Below are 23,497 nucleotides of genomic sequence, written 5' to 3'. Positions count from 1 at the left end.
GATCTCGCAGGGCTTCAGGAAAGAAGAGGCTTTCTCATGCCTCTGTGGTTTTCTACTTGGTGTTCCTTCTCAATAAAACGCCTCACCATCACCTCCTCCACCACTACCATCTTCTGCTTCTTCTCGAACTGAAAAATATATATTCACCCTTCGAGGCTGACCTGAACATCAGCTTAGGAAGTCTTTCCTGGTCATCGGAGGCAAAATCTACACGATACGCAACTATTACACAATTCAGTATTGTATTTATTCTGTTCGTTGTAAGTGCCACAGTTTTTAATATTGTGTAACTGAAGGCCTGTGGAATGTCTGATACAAAGACCACATTCCATTAGTATTGGGGGAAGTGAAAGGATTTTGGAAATATGACATATAAAAAAGAGGCAAAGAAAGTGGGCCTAAAGAAAACTCAAGGAAGATATAAAAGCTATTAGTAATACAAACAATAACCTCAGGTAGGTTACCATTTATTTGGGTGTCTGGTATGTGTTGGGCACCATACTAGCTACTTCAGGAACATCTCATTTAATATTCTACAAGTCCCCTGTGAAAGCAATATGTTTATCAACCTCATCCCCATCTCAGAGAGGTAGAAGAAATTACTCAAAATCAGTTTACCAGTGGCATGGCCAGCATTCAAAGCTGGGTGCCTACTGCCAAAGTCCAATCCCTTCACACTATGTAGCATCCTGACCCACATCCTGATGTTAAGATCATTAGTCTTCACCCCTTTTTTCTGCTTTGTAATTAGCTGGTCTTAGATAAGTCATTTCCCCTCTATCTGGATCTCTTGACCCCTCCTTTCGTAAAACCCTCTCCTTGAGAACGGACTGAGGGTTGGTCGGGGTGTGGGAGAGGGGAGAGTGGGTGATGGGCATTGAGGAGGGCACTTGTTGGGATGAGCACTGGGTGTTGTATGGAAACCAATTTGACAATAAATTATATTTTAAAAAAATAAAAATCAAAAAATAAAATCAAAAATAAAAATGAAAACCCTCTCTTACCGCAGAAATGCAATCTATCACAAGTTTTACTTCTACCTCCTGAGTGTGTCTCAAATCTGACCACTCCTCTCCATCCACTACCAAAACCTTACTCCTCTCACCCTTGTCTCTCACCTAAATGTGTGCAGTAAGTTCTTCATTCATCACTGGTGTCCACACCCACTCAGACTGGCCTCCAATTCAAGAATTGCACTATAGCCCAATTGACCCTTAAAAACACAAGCTTATCATGGCTCCCCATTTAGCCCTCAGATAAAGACCAAATCCTTACCATGGCACAAAAGACTCTGGCCCCTACTCGAGTTTCATCCCACCTATCTCCCCACTGTTCCCTGAGCTCCAGCCTTTCATTGTCTCAAACTCCTGCCCACCTTATTCACAGCCTTTGCAGATGCTGCTCCTCAACCTAAAAGGCTCCTCCCTGCCCTCATCCGCTCTCCACTCTTTTGACCATCTTAGGGATAGCTTCACTCGGGATGCTTTCCCTGACCCCCAAATCAGACAGGCCCCCATTAGATATCTTCACTGTCTACTCTTTATTTCCTCCATAGCATTTATCAGGGTGTTGCTAAATGACATACTGCTGTGATAATTTAACCAGTATCTGTCTGTCTTCCTCACAGGCTGTAACCTCCAGGACAGCAACGTCCAAGTCCACTTTTATTCCTGGGTCCCCATGGTCTGGGGCTTGCCAAAGAATAAGCACACAACAAATTATTTGTTAAATGAACGTTGAAAAAAATGTATGTCAGTTTCCTTATCTGAACAATGAGAAGATTCAACCATGTGATCTCTAAGTTCCCTCCAGCCAGGAGAGCCAACTCCTTAGGACACTAAATCACATTCCTTATTGCGCTGGAAGTCCTAATCAGACCAAGATGGAGGTAGATTTTAGCTCAACAGAACAAAGTGCTTTCTAATAAGAGAAACAACCCAGCAATGCAAGAAGTTTCTGCATAGAGGAATGAAGCTAATCAATTAATAGTTACTTGACCCTCTGCCAGGGATGGTATAGTAATAAGTCCTGTGTCCAGTGAGAATGAGAGGAAATGATTTCAACATCTCTTTTAACTCAGAGCCTGTGACTTTGTACCTGTGTGAAATAATCAGACCCAACTCTAAATCCCAGGTGATTAAACAGTAAGATCTTTAAGATTAAATAATAAAATTATATAACCAACCAGGTGACTGAATGGTAAGATATTTTATATGCAAGATCCACATATATTAAAATGAGATTTTTAACCCCAAAGGGAATTTAATTTTTAACCTTTTATCTTAATATATAGTAAACCACCTTGGACACTTGGTAAAAATACAAATTCTCAGACTCCCAATCTGTAGATTTTGATTCAGCAAGTCTGGCTATTTTTAATAAGAGCATCCAAGTGATTCAGGTAAGTAAGAAAATTCTTGCATAATGAAAAGAGCTCTGAGCTTGAAGGTAGAAAACTGAGGTTCTAGTCAGAGTTGATGGCTAATTAGCTCTAGGACCCATGTGATCTTTCTACGTCCCATGACATTAGTATCATCTTGGAAAGAGGAGCGATATTTTTAAATGGCCTAACGTGAATTGGCATGGAAGCTGATTCTTAATGATATCATATGCTACATTGATCCTAATTTCACTACCTCTGCAAAGGATTCAAAAGCCCTTGTCTCAAAACCTTAGAATGAATCCATTTAATGTTTTGTCTCCTTCATAGAATGGAGGCATATTTTGCTTCCCTCAAAAATTATGAGAATTTTGGCAAAGATAAATTCAGCCACCTCAGTGACCAACTGTCAAAACAAGGTTTCAGGATTTCAAAAGCTTCTCCCCACAAATGAGCCTCTTAGAACAGATGTGGGATTATAAATGACATCCATCTAAGGTAAAAACCTGCCTTTGTTTTCCCTTCCATTCACTCTTATTTTGTTCAAGACACTACCACCTTTGGAAAATGCATTTGAAAAGTATTATTAAAGTAGGAATGCAAGAGCCTACCAAAATCATCTTTTTCTGCTTCTATCCTGGAAATTTTTACATTTGATACGCTTTGGAACATTTGAAGGGAATAGTTGGCACTTTTCTCGAAAAGCGTAGACATTGGGAATTCAAGCCTCCTATCAGAGTCCACAATCTTAGCTAAGTTTCATTCATTCTCCCAAGCTTTCATTAACCTCAAGACATGTGGTTCGTTTCTACAGGTGGAGAAGTAATTTTGACATGGCCCCAAACTTCAAGGAGCTTATACTCTAGCACAGCTTCACTCATTGGAACTTTGTGCAATAATGGAAATATTCAATATCTGCACTATCCAACACAGTAAACATTATAGCCAAATGTAGTTATTGAACATTTAAAATGTGGCTGGGGAATGGAAATTTTATTGAATTTTAATTAATTTAGTTTTAAATTTAAAGAGTCACATACGTCTGGTAGCTACCAGTTCTAGAATAAAAACAGATACTAGAAGAAGAAAAAGAAGAAGAAGGAGAGGAGAAAGAAAGAGGAGGAGAAGGAGGAGGAAAATGATAAAGAATAGAGTATGCAGAGTATAAGAGTATAATAGGCTACTGATTATCAATCATGGGATGACTAACTTTTCACTGAAATATTTGAGGGTAGGAGTGAAGGTGTTTAGAAAAAGATGAAGAGTGAAGATTTCATTTGAAGAGTAAGGGGTGTTCACCAGATTTCAGAAATAAGGAGAAGGAGCCTTAAAAAAAAAAAAAAAAAAAAGGAGGAGCCTTTGGGATAGAAGTCACAACCTCATAGAAGCTTGAAAGCATACAATGGGTTTTTAGGATAATGGCTTGCTTTGGTTGAAGCACCACATACTTGGGGAAGAGAGAGTGAGAAGGGAGGGCTAATCATGGGACATGACTGGGATGGGGCCAAATCACAAAGGGCATGATGTATAGTTCCGAGGAGTGTGGGCTTTGTCCATAAGCAAACATTTCTCTTGGGTATACTCTAAAGCTTTCCAGTGGTGGTTGATTTGCTTGTTGCTTGTTTGTTTTCCCAGGGATGGAACAAGAACTGGTGTTTTCATTGTCTTTAACTTCCTGCTTGGGCTTCATGCTCGTATTTTCTCATTGCACAACATTTTTGGTTTCTATTTTCACAATGCCCCAGAAAAACATAAATAGCAAAGTTAAGTTTAATTCAGCTGTAGTCTCTTTACTTGTCACAAACAACTACTTCAACCTAACCTTTCCAGGCTACGGATGAACCTCATTTTTCCAGTAGGCACTATCATGCTTGCAGACCTGCCAGGAGCCACCAAAAAGGCTCCAGCTGCTGAGAAATAAAGTGTTCCAGCTCTTTGCAATGTGTAGAAATTAAAGAAATTTATGCAAGGTTCAGTCAAAAATAGCACAACTCTGGAATGACCTGGGAAAATAAGGGAACAGGACAATGGTCTATGATCCACTGAAGTCTCAGGAAGACTGGATAGTCACTTTTAGATCAGCACTGAAACATTGTTATTTATTAATTACAAAAACAACAAAAAAAAACCTGCCACCCTTTATTAAGCATCAACTCTGTGTCAAGGCAGTATGCCGAGTACTTTGCCTACAGTATCCCATGCAGTCCTCCTAATACTCTGCAAGCTAAGTCTTCTTATCCCTAGCTCACCTGTAAATAAGGTGAAGCTCAGAAACACTGGATATCATGTTACTTGTCCACAGTCACACAGCAAGTAACCGACAATGTCAGGCTCAAACCCAGGGTAGGCCATGTGTGACTTCTGCTACTGAGAGGCACTGCTGTTACATAACTGGTGAGGCAAGTCAAACTGAAGGCATTCCCACCTCCTCCACTTACCCTGCCTGGTGATCATGGCTAAATCCCTTGACATTTTGGCCTCTGTTATTTCACCCATAACATGGGGATAATGAGATCATCACTTCAATTCTTAAAGGTATTAAAAAAAAAAAAAGTTCTGAAAATTTACTTTTAAGTGGGAGGTATTTGGAAGTCACTCAGTCATCAAAACAACACCTGCCAAGCACTTATAATTTACAGAGCCCTCAGCCAAGACCTAAGGATATTAAAGGAATATGAAGACCTCAAGAAACTTTCCACTTAGCTGTTAAAAATCACAACGTTTATAACATGCCACTCACCCAGACAGGAATAATAGTCTTTCCCAAACTTCAGTAAAGCAGTAAGGGGTACTCATCCAGGTTGCCCACTCCTGGCACTAGGATCTTTAAGGTTTTAGGCAGAGACACATAACAAGTACAGGGACCTATACTTGTCTGATGCCCTCCATTTAGCCTCCTTGCCAAGTTAATCATACTATCCAATCTTTCTGTAAAACATATGGACAGACACCTAAAGCACACAGAATAGACAGCAGACTACTCCCCCAAGCCCTCCACCAGTCTGATGTTGGCTTACAAAGAGTCATCTGGATATGCATCCAAGTGCATTTATGCCAATTGTACTTACCAGTAAAATGACATAATTTAATTATTTTTGGAATCTAATAAAATCTGAATGTATAAAGAGTTGCTTTTATTGAAGGAAACTATCAACAAAACTAAAAGGCAGCCTGAGGAATGGGAGAAGATATTTACAAATGACATATTGGATAAAAAGTTAGTTTCCAAAATCTATAAAGAACTTACCAAACTCAATACCAAAAAAAAAACCCAAATAATCCTGGTGAAAAATTGGCAGAAGACCTGAATAGACACTTTTCCAAAGAAGACATCCAGGTGGCTGACACATGAAAAAATGCCCAACAACAGTCATCATCAGGGAAATGCATATCAAAACCACAATGAGATACCACCTCACACCTGTCAGAATGGCTAAAATTAACAACACAAGAAACAAGAGGTGTTGGCAAGGATGCAGAGAAAGGGGAACCCTCTTGCACTATTGGTAGGAATGCAAACTGGTGCAGCCACTCTGGAGAACAGCATAGAGGTTCCTCAAAAAGTTAAAAATGGAACTACTCCATGATCCAGCAATTGCACTGCTAGGTATTTACCCAATAGATACAAAAATACAGATTCGAAGGGGCACATGCAACCCAATGTTTATAGCAGCGCTATCAACAATAGCCAAGCTATAGAGGAGCCCAAATATCCATTGATTGATGAATAAAGAAGATATGGTATACATATACATTGGAATATTACTCAGCCCTCAAAAAGAACAAAGTCTTGCTATTTGCAATGACATGGATGGAGCTAGAGTGTATTATGTTAAGTGAAATAAGTCAGCAGAGAAAGACAAATACCATATGATTTCACTCATATCTGGAATTTAAGAAACCAAACAGATGAACATATGGGATGGGGAAAAAGAGAGAGGGAAACAAACCAAGAGAGACTCTTACAGATAGAGAATAAACTGAGGGTTGATGGAGGGAGGTGGGTGGCTAGATGGGTGATGGGTATTAAGGAGGGCACTTGTTATGATGAGCACTGGGTGCTATATGTAAGTGATGAATCACTAAATTCTACTGAAACCAATATTGCACTGTATGTTAACTAGAATTTAAATAAAACTTTGAAAAAGAGCTACTTTTATGAAAAACTATTTGAATACTTTGAAAAGACTCAATATGGATGAGTCACTAAGTAAATGGCTTTGGAAATAGGTGTGGGCAAGATAACAATAATTGGAGTAAAAATCATAAAGTCTAGAAAGGTATTACACCCAAGTTGCTTCACAAATGTTTTTAAGTTCTTACTCCACATTAAAGAAAGCAGAAGTCCAATTAGAGATTGTGCATCATGGCTATGGTTTATGGAAGAAAAATGACTACAGTCAGTGAACCACCCCCCCCCCCAAAAAAAGTTCTGGCCCAACATCAAAAGACTGGCAAAGGCATGTACATGTATGTTGTCTACATTAAAGTAAAGTGTTTATGGTATACATGTATCATTTTATCCCCACTTTAACCAACTTGTCAAAAACACCAATCAACTGCTGGTCCCAATCATATCTGATAAGAGGGCTTCTACTGTATTACAAGAGCAGAGCTGTTTTGTTTCATTTTGTTTTTTCAGATTATAGTTTCATGAAGAGGCAAGATTTTTGTTGAGTATGGCCAAGCCTATGCTCTGAAATGAGCTACATTTGGTTGCTCTATTATGGGACATATAATAGGTCCTGATTTCAGTCCCCAAGGCCCTTGCATGTGGCTGGGGAAAATCCCCACCCAGACTGGCTCCAGGGACATCACAGTGTCTAGATCACTGTGCCCTGCAGGTCTAGATGCTCTTTGGTGTCAGCTACTTTGGCTGACATTGATTGTTTCTTTCACATGATTTGACCTAGGTTGGAGAAGTGTTTTGTTTTGTTTTTGTTTTTTTTTAAATCTCTAGGACCATCATTTCTAAATCTTATTGCTAATACTCTTGATCAAATTACTGAGTCTTTACAATTGATTTCTATGATGGCAGCAGTTTCCTCTAAATTGCTGTAAGAAATGCTGGCAGCATGTTTCACTCCAAAGTGGCCCCTAATGAGCAATGAATGAACTGTTTCTACTTGGCAAATATTAAACTATTCCATAGGTTTTCATATCCACACATATCTAAGGACTACGTCCTAGTTACTTACTGAGCTATGAAAGATTACTAAAATTGGGCTTTAAATTAATACATTACTAATTAATACGTTACTAAATTAATACATTACTGAACTCTTCAGTTCAGCGGTTACCAAAGAAGTCTGGCTATTTCTACAAAATACAAAGCTCTTATTGTCTGTGTACAATCTCCAATGACTGGAATTCTAGCAATTTTCAGAAAGAATGCATTGTTCCCAAAGCTTTATCATTGGGGTCTTAGGTCAAATATGGTCTTCAGTTCCCTCTGCTCTTATTCTAACTAACAGATGTATAGAACGGCTATTAGGTTTTATTTCCGCTGTTAGGTTCTTGAGAAACCGATTGCACTGTTACCATTTTGACTATTTTCATGAAGATTTACTGTTGATGTCAAGCAAAGTTTTTGAGGACCACTGCTAAGCTTGTTAATCAGAATGGCTGAGGGAAGCTATAGCCAGCTCTGTGTCTCTCTGACCTGGGAATTCTATATTCTTGTCCTTTTAGCAGCTGCCATCTCTCCATCCTCACCAGTGTTCTCTACACTGTGGATGGTGTGGGAGCTCAATCCTCTTTTGCTTCAAAAATTCCTTTCCTACTCAGAGTCTAAATTAAAAAAAAAAAAAAATCCTCATTTACAGCTCCATAATATTTCCTGGGTCACACCATTAAATATCTCTTCAACAGCCATTACACTTAAGAACACCATACTCTGTATCTCATGGTCTATGTGTATATAAACAAAAATTGCCATACCCTGCAAAATTTTTAATTGAGATTAATTTTACTATTGTGTTTTCATAGACAGATTTTCTTATTGAAACAACACACTCAGCAATACTCTCCACGCCTTTAGTCTCCTTTGACCTGAGACCATCCCCACTAAACTACCATATTTGATCATTTCGCTCTCCTGCTACAAATAGAAGTAGATAAGGGGTTCCTGGGTGGGTCAATCAGTTAAGCACTCAACTTCGGCTCAGATTTCACAGTTCATGAGTTCAAACCCCACATTGGCCTCGGCACTGAAAGTGCGGAGGCTACCTGGGATTCTGTCTCTCTCCCTTTCTCTCTGCTCACTCGCTTGCTCTGTCTGTCTCTCTCAAAATAAATAAACTTAAAACAATAGAAATAGATAAGTTAAGTAATGTATTTTATATGTGTATCTGCTATAAACAGATTAAAGTTTAAGTTTTTTTAGTCCAGAATTCATGCATCCATGATGTAAACCCAATCAAATATTCTCACTTAACTTTCCCCATTCTTACTTTACTAATCTCACTTTACTCACTTTACTAGGGAAAGTAAATAAAGACTACTTATATTAATTTTAATAAAATTATAAATTTTAATAAAATAATAATTATCTTTATTTTAATAAAATTGAACTGCTCCTAGCACCTGATTTTAAGATGTCCTTCCTGCCTTGCTTTTGGTGATCCATCTGAGAGCCCTTTCCCCTGTTGTGTGTGGGCTCCCATCCTACCAAATCTTCAAAGTTAGTCTTAAGGCTAACTCCTATAAGAAACTTATCCAAATTATTGTAAGCAGGAAGTAGTCTTTCTTGTCAACTCCTAATGATGCAATCCCTGACCAGTCCCCTAAACTCTGCACTTTTAGCCTGGCATCTCAATTCACTGCATCTGTCCTTTGGACTGCAAGCTTCTTTTAATTTTTGTTCAAGTTTTTATTTGAATTCCAGTTAGTTAACATACAAATATCTTTGTTGTTTTTTATTTATTTTTTTTTTAAAGTAGGCTCTACGCCCAATGTAGGACTTCAGCTCATGATCCTGGGACTGAGTCACATGCTCCAGGGGTGCCTGGGTGGCTCAGTCAGTTAAGCATCTGACTTCGGCTCAGGTCATGATCTCATCGGCTTGTGAGTTCGAGCCCCGCATCGAACTCCACACTGACATTGCAGAGCCTGCTTGGGATGTTCTCTCTCCTCTCTCTGCCCCTCCCCCACTTGTGTGCACACTCTCTCTCCCAAAATAAATAAATAAACTTAAAAAAAAAAAAAGAGTCACATGCTCCACCAACTAAGCCAGACAGGTGCACATGCACGTACACACACACACACACACACACACACACACACCCTGCAAGCTTCTTGAGGACAGGATTTGTGTGGTGTTCAGCTTCTTATCTTCTGTTGTATCTGCCACTGGGTCTTACAAATAGTAAGCAGTCAGTAAATGAGAAAATGAATGAATGAATCAATTCAATCAACCAATCAATCAATCAATCCAACCAATGTCTAACTAATGGTTCTCTCCTACTATAGCTTCATTTCTTGACGTTTACTCTTGGATGAACTGACCTTGCTAAGAGTATACAAGGCAGGGCTAAGCAGATTAGCAGAAACTCTCTCTCCTGCCCTTGAGGCAGAGGAGTACAGCCTGACTGCAGGGCAGAGCGAGAACACAAAGTTGTGCCAAGGAAATCCTTCCCACCTACACCTGCAAAGGAAAAAAGGCAGGATTTTATCTGACCTCAGGACCTCACCCTCACACAGGGTGACCATATAATCTGTATCCCAAGTTTCTGACAGTGAAAGAAAGGTTTATTAATGATTATTCTGAGACAATAGGTATGACCCGGGACTGTCCCAAGCAAAAAGGACAAAGGATCACCCCACACTTGGGTATGTTTCATCGCCTATGAAGTTGGGATAATAAAACTAACTCAGAGTTTTTCCCACAAGATGAAATGTGACCATGAAAGTAAAGCACATAGTGTGACGTCTGGCACACAAATGGCAGTCGGTAAACAACTGCTCCCTCCCCCACTTCTTAATAAAAGCACTTTATCTTACATATCATTTTTTCTATTCACGGACCTATATAATCTGCTCAATGAACCTTTGCACTAACCAAAGGAGACACCATCATCACCTTTCACTGGGAAGCATGCTGACACACAGGTCAAATGAGTCTCCACTAGAGCCTCAGGTCTTTCACGATGCAGCCAGGACTTACACCCAGGTATATCCGTCTCCAAACTGAAACTCTTTCTACTGCAACACTCAGGCTTTATAAGCGTCACAGATCAAATCTGACTGGGCACCTTGTGACATGTGGCTGAAATCAAGGCACAATGGGCAGAGGGCTCAGAAAAGGACAACCAGATATCCACACTCTTCTCAGTCCTAGGGGAGACCGAGATTCCAGCCCAGAAACACTGGTTTCATCAGCCTCATCCTTTCCAGAAGGAGAATTTCCTGGCTCTGTCATAAGATGTCACACTACATCTCAGAGGTGGCTGCATCGTAGCAGAGGGTGGGAATACACCCCCACTGGTCTAGACAGATTAGGAGCCCAAGATTGATCAGGGAATGGTAATAATTTGGCAGGAGGCAGTTTTCTGGTAGGTTTAACAAGCATGCAAAAACATCAGTTACGTGTACACATCCATAAGCATCCTGGCTCAAGACCAACTGCTCACTTCTGTTCCCAAATGAGACAAAACAATTAGAAAAGCCAGGTATTATCCCTTCTGTTCACACTTCACTTCCAAAAGACAAATGAGAATTTGTCTAACTCATATATTATTCCTTATCTTTATGTTCTTATGTGAACATTTGTCTGATCTTAATTCCCATGAGTGGTACAAACCTTATTAAAGTCCAACCCAATTTATCAATGAATATTTCCTACTTCACAGAGAAGAGGAAAGACTTTCAACACTAGTGCCATATGCCCCTCCTCCTCTAAATTTAAATATAAGAGTACTCATGCTGGGGTGCCTGGTGGCTCAGTTGACTGAGTGTTGGACTGTTGATTTCGCTCAGGTCATGATCTCAGAGTTGTGGGATTGAGCCCTGCATCGGGCTCACACACCGAGTGTGGAGGCTGTTTAAGATTCAATCTCTCTCTCTCTCTCTCTCTCTCTCTGTCCCCCTCCTCCCACTCATACAAGCGCATGTGTGCACTCTCTCTCTCCAAAATAAAAATAGAAAACAAAGTACTCATGCTTTCTTACTTCCTTTGCTTGTTTGTCCATCTCCTCACCTCCAGAGCTAGCCCATTGCCCTCTGGACCAGAATTCTTCCAGGACTGTGCTCCATCTGCCATCCCCTCTAATACCTGTTCTCAATTACTTCCACTCTGGCTTCTTCTCCTCAGCCTACAAATAAGCATATGTCTTAGAGATCCCTAAAAACAAACAAACAAACTCTCATTTGCCCCTTCTGGTACCCATCTTGCCTCTTGATTATTCCCTTCACCAAATATATTGACATTGTAATTTACATTAGTTCTGTCTACTAGCTCAATTATCATTCATCTCCAAAGCATTACAATATGGCTACCTTAAAGACTCCACTGAAACATCACCATTGAAACACAGTTTGACAATAAAAACCAATACCTCACTAGCAGCATGAATAAACTTGTCAAATACAATACTCTCGCTTACTTCTTTTTCTCCTTCCTTCAGCATTACAGTCAGAGGCATAGGGGTTATCCTTAGAGTGTTCTCATCACCCCCCACAGCCATCAATCACAAATCTTGTATGAAAAGAACCCCTCAAGGAGAATGAAAGAGTCTGGGTCCCAGCCTAGGACTTGCTACCAATTTATGATTTTATTAGCCACTGCCATATCCAAGTCTCAGAATCCTCCACTGTGCAAGTGAGAATTAAGAGGGAGTAAGTTCAACCCAACCTTTGGGTACAATCCACCTGAGTCATGGCCTTCGAGGCCCAATTTGCCTACTGGGTGTCCAAGGACTGTTTACTTTGGAGCCTCTTTCCCCTCCAAACACTGTCCATCTCACTTCTCCCTACAATTCTTTTTAATTATTGATAGCACAACTGAATCCACCCATTGTGCTCCCCACAGCCCCAGTTCTGAATGTTCTCAATTGGCTAAGAACTAAGGTTTCCATTTCATCAAAGCATGTTTTCTTTAACAATTCAATTATCGTTGCATTACTGAGCCCTTGTTCTGCTATGGATGAGCGAAATCATAACATTGAGCAGTTTCCCAATGAAGAGCCAAAAAAAAGGCAAAGGAAGTAATATCCGATGACATCCAGTGATTGAGAAGAAACTAAACAACTTCAGAAACTACATTCAGTCAAGACCTGGCACCAAGCTGCAGCTGAACCAAGGTCCAGGTTTCTAGCCACTTATCTTACCTAGCTAGAAGGAGGAGAGATGGCGAACATGTATCAGGCACTGTGATTGGGGAATATAAAGATGAAAAGACATAATCCTTGTTACCAGAGCCTTTACAGCCAAAGAACCAAAAATCCATCTTTTCTTTTGGCAGGTAAGAGTCAGTACATTGGAGCAACAAGGGTTTTGGTCTCAAGCAGACCTGGTTCCGAATTCTGATAACTCCATTACTTAGTCATGGGTGTTGAAGCAAGTTATTTAACCCCTCTACACCTCACTTTTGCCACCTGTAAAATGGGTTTAATACCTTACAGGCTTGTTAAGAGAGTTAGAGTTAACATTACAAAAAAAAAAAAAAACAGGCTTCTTGGCACAAGGGAAGTGCCATACAAACGATAACAATCAATAGTACTAGTAGGAAAGTAGTCACTTTCTAGGTGTATGAGATGAAACAAATTACTCTGCGTCTCCTACCCTCAGCATGTTTAACTTCAAAAGGAGCTAACAGAACCTAGCCCACAGAATTCTGTGCAGGCAAAATTATATAATGCACATGAAATTATACAATAAGCTATAAAATATCAAGGCCCTATAAAATGCTGTCATTGGTGACAAAAATAGGGTAAGGAGTAAGGAAATTCCAATCTCACAGTCTCATGGGTCATTTTCTCTTGTAGCAAAAGCTAATTTTTATTTTCTAAACAAACATTCATATGCCAGTCAACATGCGCCAGTCATCATCCTAGTGGCTCATAATAATAATCTCTCTGGTCTTCAAAATAAACCTTTGAGGGTAGGTCCTTTTACCATCTCCATTTTGAGATGAAGAAACAGAACCTTGAAGAAGCTAAGGGGACACCTGGGTGGCTCAGTTGGTTAAGCATTCGACTCTTGATTTCAACTCAGGACATGATCTCACAGTTCATGAGTTCGAGCCTCACATCAGGCTCTGCACTGACAGCATGGAACCTGCTTTGGATTCTCTGTCTCCCTTTCTCTCTGCCCCTCTCCTGCTCATACTTTCTCTCTCAAAAATAAACATTTTTTAAAAGGGTTTTTTAATAATAAAGAATCTAAAAATAACTCACCCAAGGTTGTATGGATGGTGGGCACTCTTACATACTATGCTTTACTGATAACTGAACTGTCTCTAAAACCCACACTGTGCCTACAGTGAAATGTTCAAATTTGGGGCTCCGAAGCAAATTTCCCCCAAAGGATCTGAAAGCTAGCTACATGGTCCTGTTCTACGCCTCAATTTCCTTCTTCTATAAAATTCCAGAGAAATGCTAACTGCTTCTGCCTGTGGCATGCTGGTTTGTTACTGGTTTTGGTTTGGTTTGGGGTTTGGTTTTTTTTTTTGTTTGTTTTTTTTTTTTTGATGTTTTATTTATTTTTGAAGGAGAGAGAGAGAGACATAGCGTGAGCTGGGGAGGGGCAGAAAGAGAGGGAAACACAGAATCCAAAGTGGGCTCCAGGCTCCGAGCTGTCAGCACAGAGCCCAACGTGGGGCTCAAACTCACAAGCCGTGAGATCATGACATGAGCCGAAGTCAGATGCTTAACTGACTGAGCCACCCAGGCATCCCTGTGGTAGACTGGTTTTTGAAGATTAAATCATACAAACCAATAACATTGCCATCTAGCTTCATCATGCTAATGAAGAAGTTTCCTACATATTTCCTATTAATTGCTATTAATTCTTATGAACTACTTGGTCAGTAGAGAGAGCATTTTGAAAAGTGCAATGATGATCAACAACAACAACAGAAATAGTACAGACACAGGCAAGGGGCATAAGTTCCATTAGTGTCAATAAAGAATACAATAACCCAGCTATGTGAAGGAGCTGTATGATGCAGGAAGCTCAGTTTCATCATCCCCACTGGAAGAAGAGTTTCCCCAGCCTTCAAGTCTCCATAAAGCTGCTGGTAACAGTACTTGACTGAACCGCCCTTCAAGATATTCCCACTGGCATTCCTATTCATGGGCTAAGACCCACTATGGCCCTCTCTACTGTTCTGCAGACTCTGGCTCCACGTCTGCCTGCTCACCCATGCAGAGAATTGGCAAAACCAGCCCACCTACCCTAAGTCTGGGGTAGGGGAAGGTCAATTTCAGGTACATCACTCTTACCTGAAGTCTCTTCCTGAGGTAGTTAGGGAATGAGTCCTATTTTGTAGCTGAGGAAACCAAGCATCTTCAGAATGGAGTGACCAAGAAGATTGACCAGCAAGGTATGGTGGAAGAGTACAGTCTTGTCCCCCAACATACCAAGACCGAATTCTGCCTGCACTTTGGTTCAAAGTAGGAACTTAGAGAGATGACCTGTATAGGCGACCTCCATAAACCTGATTCCTTACTTGCAGAATATAAAGCATATCAGCCTCCACACAGGGTTGTTGTGAAGGTTGAAATAAGATAATGCATATAAAAGTCCTAGCATTGTATCCAGCACATAATAAGCCCCCACAAAAATGTTATTTTCCTCCTTATTTCTTTCCCCAAATCATGTTATTTGGGAAACAGCTGAAGAAGTATAAGGGCTTTTCAGTCCGGAAAAATGAATCCTCAGAAAAGAACAGAAAGATGGCAAGCAGAGGAGAGGACAGAACGGGAATAGTTTTAGGTAGTTCTCAAAAGACAACTAAAATTGGATGGATAAAAGTTCGGGGTTGGGGTTGAGAGTAAGGATGAGGGTGATATAAAAGGTGACTCACTGGAACAGAGGACTTCCTGGTATTTAGCTGCCCTGAGAGTTTTCTGAGAAAAATCATCCTTCATCTACAAGTTATGACCTTATGAGTAATTTTGTTCATTAGCATTAACAGAAAAATCTGATTACTTCAAAAGGAACACTTAAAACTCTTCTGCAAGCATAAGAGGCACTAAGAATCAATGCAAAGACACAGTATAAGCCTGCATGCAGATGGTCTCTTTCCCAAATGCTTCACAAAAGACTGTTCTAATTAAAGGGCATGCTTTTGCCTTTCAAGAGAGACAAAGATCTCTAGGAATCTGTGCGAGATTGAGAATCCCAAGCAGACTCGTACTGTCAGCACAGAGCTGGACGCAGGGCTCAAACTCGTGAACTGTGAGATGAAGCCCTGAGCCGAAACCGAGAATCGGGCACTTAACCAACTAAGCCAGCCAGGTGCCCCTACTTCTGTCCATTTTCAAAATCAATTGCAACTTCCTTGGCAAAGATGGCAATCACTTCCTAAAATCTGTTCTCCTCCCATCTCCTCAGTAAATGCAAAACCCTGAATTCCTGAACTTATTCAGAGCAACCATAGAGTCCGTTAAAGAATTTATTTCCCAGACTTCCTTAAAGGTAGATATGGCCTTGTGACTAAGGCTGACCAATAAAACTTAAGAACTGTATGGTACTTCAGCAAGTTTCCTTAAAAGGAAGAAGAAAAGTCCTTCTGTCCTCCCTCCTTCCCGCTTTTGGAATATAACAGGTGGAGCTCCAGCCACAATCTTGGACTGTAAATACAAGGGTTGGGATGGACATGCTGTAAGCTGGAATAGTCCAAACTCCTGAGGACTCTGTGCGGCTGCCATACCATCACTGGGCAACATACTCCCAGACTTCATTTATGCAAGAAAATAAACCCTTAACGGGGCACCTGGGTGGCTCAGTCAGTAAGCGTCCGACTTTGGCTCAGGCCATGATCTCGCAGTTTGTGGGTTTGAGGCCTGCGTCAGACTCTGTGCTGACAGCCTGGAGCCTGCTTCGGATTTTGTGTCTTTCTCACTCTCTGCCCCTCCCCCACTCATGCTCTGTCTCTCTCTGCCTCTCAAAAATAAATAAACATTAAAATAAAACTTAAGGGGCGCCTGGGGGGCTCAGTCAGTTAAGCATCTGACTTGGGCTCAGGTTATGATCTCGCGGTTCATGAATTCCAGCCCTGTGTTGGGCTCTGTGCTGACAGCTCAGAGCCTGGAGCCTGCTTTGGATTCTGTGTCTCCCTCTCTCTCTGCCCCTCCCCACTCATGCTCTCGCTCTCTCTCTCTCTCTCTCTCTCTCTCAAAAATAAATAAACATTTAAAAAAAAAACCTTGGATGTTTGAAATATTTCATAGGGTCTCTGCTAATCCTAAAGGATCCTGCTCCTAAGCCCATTCTAGTTTTTCGGGTTGTAACAACCAAATATCCTGTGACTCACAGAGCTGCCTCTAACACGTAAGTCTGGACAAACAGACAAACTTCCCATGAATAATTAGTACCTTGATACTTTAATCACAAAGCTGACGCTTTCTGCAAGGCTACCTTTTGACTTTTACAGTTTTTTAAATATTTTTCTCTAACAAAACCTACCCATTAACCCTCTTCTGACCCTTATTCAAGGGCTGCCATTTTACTTTCAGAACACAGCTTAGCAAGGTGTTTGCCATCACATTCAATGCTATCTCTAGTTCAAGTCCCCTCCCTTCTCTATTTACCCACCTCAGCACTGTTTCTAGTTGGAAAATCTCACAAATAACCAGTTGACACTTGCTTCTGATTCTGGGGCTCCCCCCAGAAAATGCCACAGTTCTTGGATGGAGAGTCATCATGAGAGTGACTCAATCCAAATTCTAAAGCAAGCTTCTCCTGCCACAGGACCAAACTTGATGGGAATTTGGGGTGTTGGTCTGACGTACCAACTCCAGGAACGTGACTTTTTACTCAGGCCTAATCACTAACATCACACATAAGACACCAAAATAATTTTATGATGTTCCCAGCTATTTATGGTGAGGTGTAGTAAGTGACATTTCACAAAATGTCTGTCCTGCATCTTCGTGTTTGACTTTGTTTTTAAACTGAAGCCGCAGAAGACATTTCATGTGCTGGGCAGCTCACATACCTACAGACTCCCATGTGATTTGTGGGTATGCTTTTTCACTTGAGTATAAATCCATATAAGGTCTTCTTTGCTTTCTAAAAGTCAGAAAACTGTCTCACTCACAGAATCTCTAAAGAACAATTCTGACTCTAGTTACCACATTCCATCTGGTATGTGTTTACCTGCCTGTTGGCTTCCCTCCGCTCTGTCCCCACCCACCTTTCTGCCCCAACCCCACACTCTCAGACCACAAGAGCCCTCAGAGGAGGAAGTCACCTTTTGCCATCTCTATGATATGTGCACAGTAGGAGTTCAACTCACATTATTTGCTTATAAGTTTTTTACTTGAGAAATAATATAAAGATTAAAAAGTTAACCTAGTTAGAAGATTACATATACCGTATTTTTATTACATATAAATATAAAATTAATCTAAAGTGCTAGGAAACCTCTGATATAAAATCTTCCAGAAAATCCCACCTCATTTGAGGAAAGAACACACACACACACACACACACACACACACCCTCCTATGAATTTCATTTTATCTTTTTTTTTTTTTTAACATTTTCTCTTTCACAAACTCACTTTTGCTTCCTTAACTCTTATCAGTAGAAATGTGGAGGTCAAGCTACACTCAAATAAGAATGAGTCCTCCTTAGGCTCCTTCCCTAGAGAGGGCAGGAGGGCACCGGGGATAAGGGGCGACAAATGATGATTGTGTCACACTCAGACTCCTTCCTCATAAGTTAAGGAAGATTTTACTTAGGACTTTTAAAAACAAATGGGAACTCAAGAGAAAGGCACCTCATCCTATAAAATAAATTGTGGACTGTTCATTATGTCCTTAAGCATAAATACCAGAAAACAAGCTGCAAATAATTTACCAGGCAAGCCACACTGTGGCTCTAGTATTAACTATCAATCTCTCCTTATTAAAAAATTGATGGAGTCCTTATCTAGCCCTGGCTTTGCTCCTCCACTTCTGTTGAGTTCTGCACCTTTTCATCTGCTGACCTCCCTCTTTGCCCCATGCTGGTATACTTCCAGAGAGTCCACCTCCTTACAGAAGAGCTGACAGAGACCTTACAGAAAACTCTGTCTCCTGTCTGCAGTGGTATGCGGTTTAGTCTTTCTCTTGTGCATGTGCTCTCTTTCCTTCTTTCTTTTTAGTAACTCATTAATTCTGTCATAACATTTTCTGGGCTCCTCTATATCAATCCCTCCCCGAACCACAGCCTGCAAATTTCTCCAGGCAGTAAACTGGGACATTCACAGGGTTCACCTCATTTGTTCCTCATCTCTTAGGGATCAAAGATACTTCATTGCCTAATGTCCAGTATCTTGAAACTGTTGTTTCAGACATTTGTTGTTTCAGACAAATCTGGTTTGGGATGGTTATTTAGGGAAGATGTAGCTAGACTTTTTCCTCCACCTTGATGAGAAGCAAAAGTCCTGTGTTTACTTTAAAAATCAAATCTCAAACAAGATAAAACTAAACAAATAAACTACACGTTTGATTGATTGACAGACGGACGAGCAGACAGATAGAACTGAGATCAGATAAACTTGCCAAGATATCTTTAGAACATATTTTGATATTAATTTGGGCAAATAACTACTAGGTCCTTTCTTGCTTGAAAACAAGTTCCTTCTTAAACACAACAAAGCATCACTTGTTTAACAAAGTAAATCATCCTTAAGTCTGTTGTGCTCCAGCTGACAGCCAACATTCAACCATCTTTTCCAACCAAAGAAAGTCACAAACATCCTCACCAAGTCCAAAATGTAATCACACACTGTGTGATTATCTAACCTATCCCTCCTCCGCCTCCTCCTCATTCTTTGAGATGCTTTTTGTGCTTCTCCTGGGTGTTCCCTCTCCTTGGCAGAGAATAACCATTTCTAAGACTGATTGTAAGGGTGAGTTTTGTGCTCCTTGGTTTTTGGTTTTGTTCTGTTTTTCCTTTCAGGTTTTTACTTGGAAAATATTTTTTTATTGTCCTACCTTTGCTTGTGTTCTGGCTCTATTTGAACAGTAATGATGTGTTCTTTTTTTTTTTTTTTAATTTTATTTATTTTGAGAAAGAGCATGCACACATGAGCAGGGGAGGGGCAGAGAGAGAGAGAGACAGAAAGACAGAGGAATCCCATGCAGGTTCCCTCGATGTCAGCATGAAGCCTGAGGAGGGACTTGATCCCACAAACCATGAGATCATCACCTGAGCTGAAATCAAGATCTGGACGCTCAACCAAATGAACCACCCTAGCACCCCAGTAATGATGTCTTAATTGTATTAATATGAAATGTCTTTTACACAGAGGAGTGGAAATATCGGCCACTCTATTAATCCTATGATCTCAGCTCTCCTTTTCCTGCACCCTACTCCTTCAGAGGTCTTATACTGCTTCCTTCTCCAGCTAATTGTCCTTATCGACCTCCGGTTGATTTCTGAGCTTCTTGGCTCTAGGATGGCTCAAGAAACCTCTAAATCCCCAAGACGGTAAATGGGCTCAAAAAGAGTAGAGAACCAAGGACACAGGAGTAGAGCTGTAACAAAAGGCTGGGCCTTTGTTGTTCTACTTTGAGTCACCCAAAGTTCAACATTTAAATTAGTCTATACTCCTGCTACAGGACTTTTAGTTTTAAAACTAAACAGTCCCTTGGGGTGCCTGGGTGGCTCAGTCTGTTGAGTGTTGATTTCAGCTCAGGTCATGATCCCAGGGTCATGGGATCAAGCCCCATGTTGAGCCTCAGCTTAGAGCCTGTTTAGGATTCTCTCTCTCCCTTTGCCCCTCTCCCCTACTCATGCTCTCTCTCACTCTCTAAAATGTTTATAAATATATACATACACACATACACACACACACACACACACACACACACACACGACAGTCCCATGTACATGAGGATGTTAGTCTATCTAGCACTTTCTGGTTGAATGCCATGTCACTTCTGGTTCACCCTAACAATTAGCCCCAGCTATGAGAGGATCTAAAAAGATGATCAAGGCAAAAGATTAATCAAAATCATGTTCAAACTGAATATCCCCAATCACTGATTCTCCAAGTATTGCTACTTGAATGCATAATATGACAGTTTGGCAAACATTTCAAATGTCTTTAAGCATATTTATCTTTTTTTTTTTTTTGAAATATCCCACAGGTTTATTCCATTTCATTTTTAAATATTATACCTTTCCTTCCAAGATTTTAAGAGAGAAATTTTGGAGCCACTTTAATGGCCAATGTGATGAAACACTTAAAAACTTATCATCCAAATTCCAAACATTTTTTGCTTTGTGCCAAACATAGCATAAATCCTTTGTGGAGAAAAATAACAACATGTACACATATGTTACTTAGAAAAGTGTTTATATGCTTGTATGTACATATGTTTGTATGTTAGAAGTTTTCCAAATAACATTTATGTACTTGTTGGTATTTTTCTCCAGAAAAGATCTATGTTTGGCTATGATTTTATTTTTTGAACAGTGTAAAGTGTGTTTAATTCATTTCAACTAACCTATTTTTGCCACTTACGTTCTTCCAACTAATCCTCTATTACTGGTTACTTCATTTTTCCAATGAACCACCTATTATCATACACACAGGTTATTTCAGCTCTTCTTTGTCACAGAGAAGCATGGGAAGTACAAAATCATCCTCCTTGTGCACCAATATTAGACTTCTTTGAAAAAATTATGATTGTAAAATTTTCATTTTTTATTAAATCATCATTGCAGCTACCTCATCATACTGGCAAAGTCTTCTACACCAAACTGATTTGGCAAAATGTTTTTAACTATATCATCCAGAATTCTGAAGTATGAGTTACACACTCATTTTGAGGAGGAAACTGGAGACTGGACAAAGGGCTTAGAGAGGGAAAGAATAGAGATGTGTTGAGATGACTGTTTCTTTAAAGCCATCTGAATTTACTGAGGATGTGAGGGACCATGGCCATTACAGAGAAGTTTCCACAATCTCACACCCCCCACCTCCACCCACCCCTTTCCAGACAGCATCCCAATTTAAACGGACAACATTCTGTCCCCCAACACCCTAAAGACTTAGAACATCTACTTCTCATTTTTATATTAAAAGTTTACATATCCCAAACATTCTCCTTTATATGGCAGTACCCATTTGATAAGTTATGAAGCTTTTAGCTGCCTGTACCCTGACTCAAACTGGCTCAAGCAATATGGAAATTGGGTATCTCACATAACAAAGTCCAGAAGTCATGCAGACTTCTGGGCTCCATGATTCAATGCCAGGTCTGTGCCATCAAAAGCTTCCTTCGTCTCCCTACTCTGGAGCCTCAGCATATCAAATTTGTGCAGAGATTGCCTGACTGCATGGTTGAAAACTGGCTGCCAACAGCAACCAGGCACATTTCCATGTGCATACCCAAAGAAAGAGAAGGAGAGGGTTGGTCTCCCAGTCATGGAATAGAAAGCTTCCATTTAGTCTGTTGTGGCCAATTTAAGACACACATTCTACCCAGAACCAATAACAGTTGCCGGGAAAATGCTGTGTGCTGATAGACCTAGACTCAGAGTAATTGTTTTACCCCCTGAGCTGGGAAAGTGGAAACTAAACAAAATCAGGATTCTCTTAGGAAAAAACAAGAGGCACAAACCAACTGGATCTAATATACCCATGCTGCATTTTCCTTACATGATCCCTTCATTCCATGTTGAGTAAATTACCCAGTCAGCTGCTGACTCTCTACCTCTCTGGGTTTTATAGTTGAATTATAGTGTGGTGGTGAACAACTCTGGAATCCCAAGGTCATGGTTCACCCTCTGGTTCTGCCTCTTTCTTCCTTCGTGAAGCTTTATAAGCTTTAGAAAATTATTTGATCTCTCCATGCTTATTTCCACTACTGCAAAATGGATAGTCATCATTCCTATTTTGTGGAGCAGTTATATAGATTCCGTAAGAAAGTCCATGCAGTACCTTACATAAAGTGATGGCTTAGCAAATGTTAGTTTTTCTTGCTAATATGAATATGTTAATTAGATGGTAATCAATCTTTCCAGGGGTTCTCTAAGCATGGTCCCCGAACCAGCAGCATGAGTATCACCTGGTAACTTACAGAAATGCAAATGTTCAGGATTCACAGCAGACCAACTAAATCAGAAACTCTGGGTGTGGGGTCCAGCGGCTGAGTCTTAACATGCTCTACTGGTGATTTTGAAGCATACTCAAGTTTGAGAATGATGGCTCTACACCATCTCTACCTCCAGCTACACCATTTGCACAAAGTGCACCCACCATTTGCACAAAGTGCTTCCCAATAAATCTACACCATTTGCACAAAGTGCTTCCCAATAAATCTTCACTCTTGGTTTTCTGTCTCCCCGCTAAACTCCTTCCACTATATCTCTATATTCAAGGTTCAGCCCAAACATTACCTTACACTGATGTTACCTCTGCCAGGAATGTTCTTCCTCTAAATGTTTGCAGGGCTTAGTCCTTCTCATTTCTGAGGCCTCAGATCAAATGGTTTCTTTAGAGAAACTTCCCCAGACCACTGAGTTTAAAGTAGCCAGAGTCTCTCCACCACATGACACTCTTCTATTGTTTCCACAGCATTTATGATTATGACTAAAGGAATTTGTTATTTATTTGTTTATTAATTAAGTGGTCTCCCACTCACTATGACATAAAAGCAATAAAGGCAGGGGCCTTGTCTACTCACCACTACCTAGATCCTTAGCACCTAGAATAGAGCCTGAAAAGTAGTAGTAGTCACTCAATAAATATTTGTTGTATGAATGAATAAACAAAATGACAGTAAGCTTTCTGTAACACCAACATAAGGGCTGAGCTAGGTCAGGGTTATCACATGACTGAAGTCATCACGTTATGATGCTAACCAGTAGATGCAGAAGTGTCTCTTCTGAGGTCAAAGAATTACAGGTTCCACAAGGTACAGAGAAGGTCACCAGTTCCTTCCCTTCTCCATG

This window comes from Neofelis nebulosa, chromosome 12, assembly GCF_028018385.1.
Source record: "Neofelis nebulosa isolate mNeoNeb1 chromosome 12, mNeoNeb1.pri, whole genome shotgun sequence".
NCBI lineage: Eukaryota > Metazoa > Chordata > Mammalia > Carnivora > Felidae > Neofelis > Neofelis nebulosa.
The sequence above is the reverse complement of the archived record's forward strand: the minus strand, read 5'-3'. Positions refer to the sequence as shown.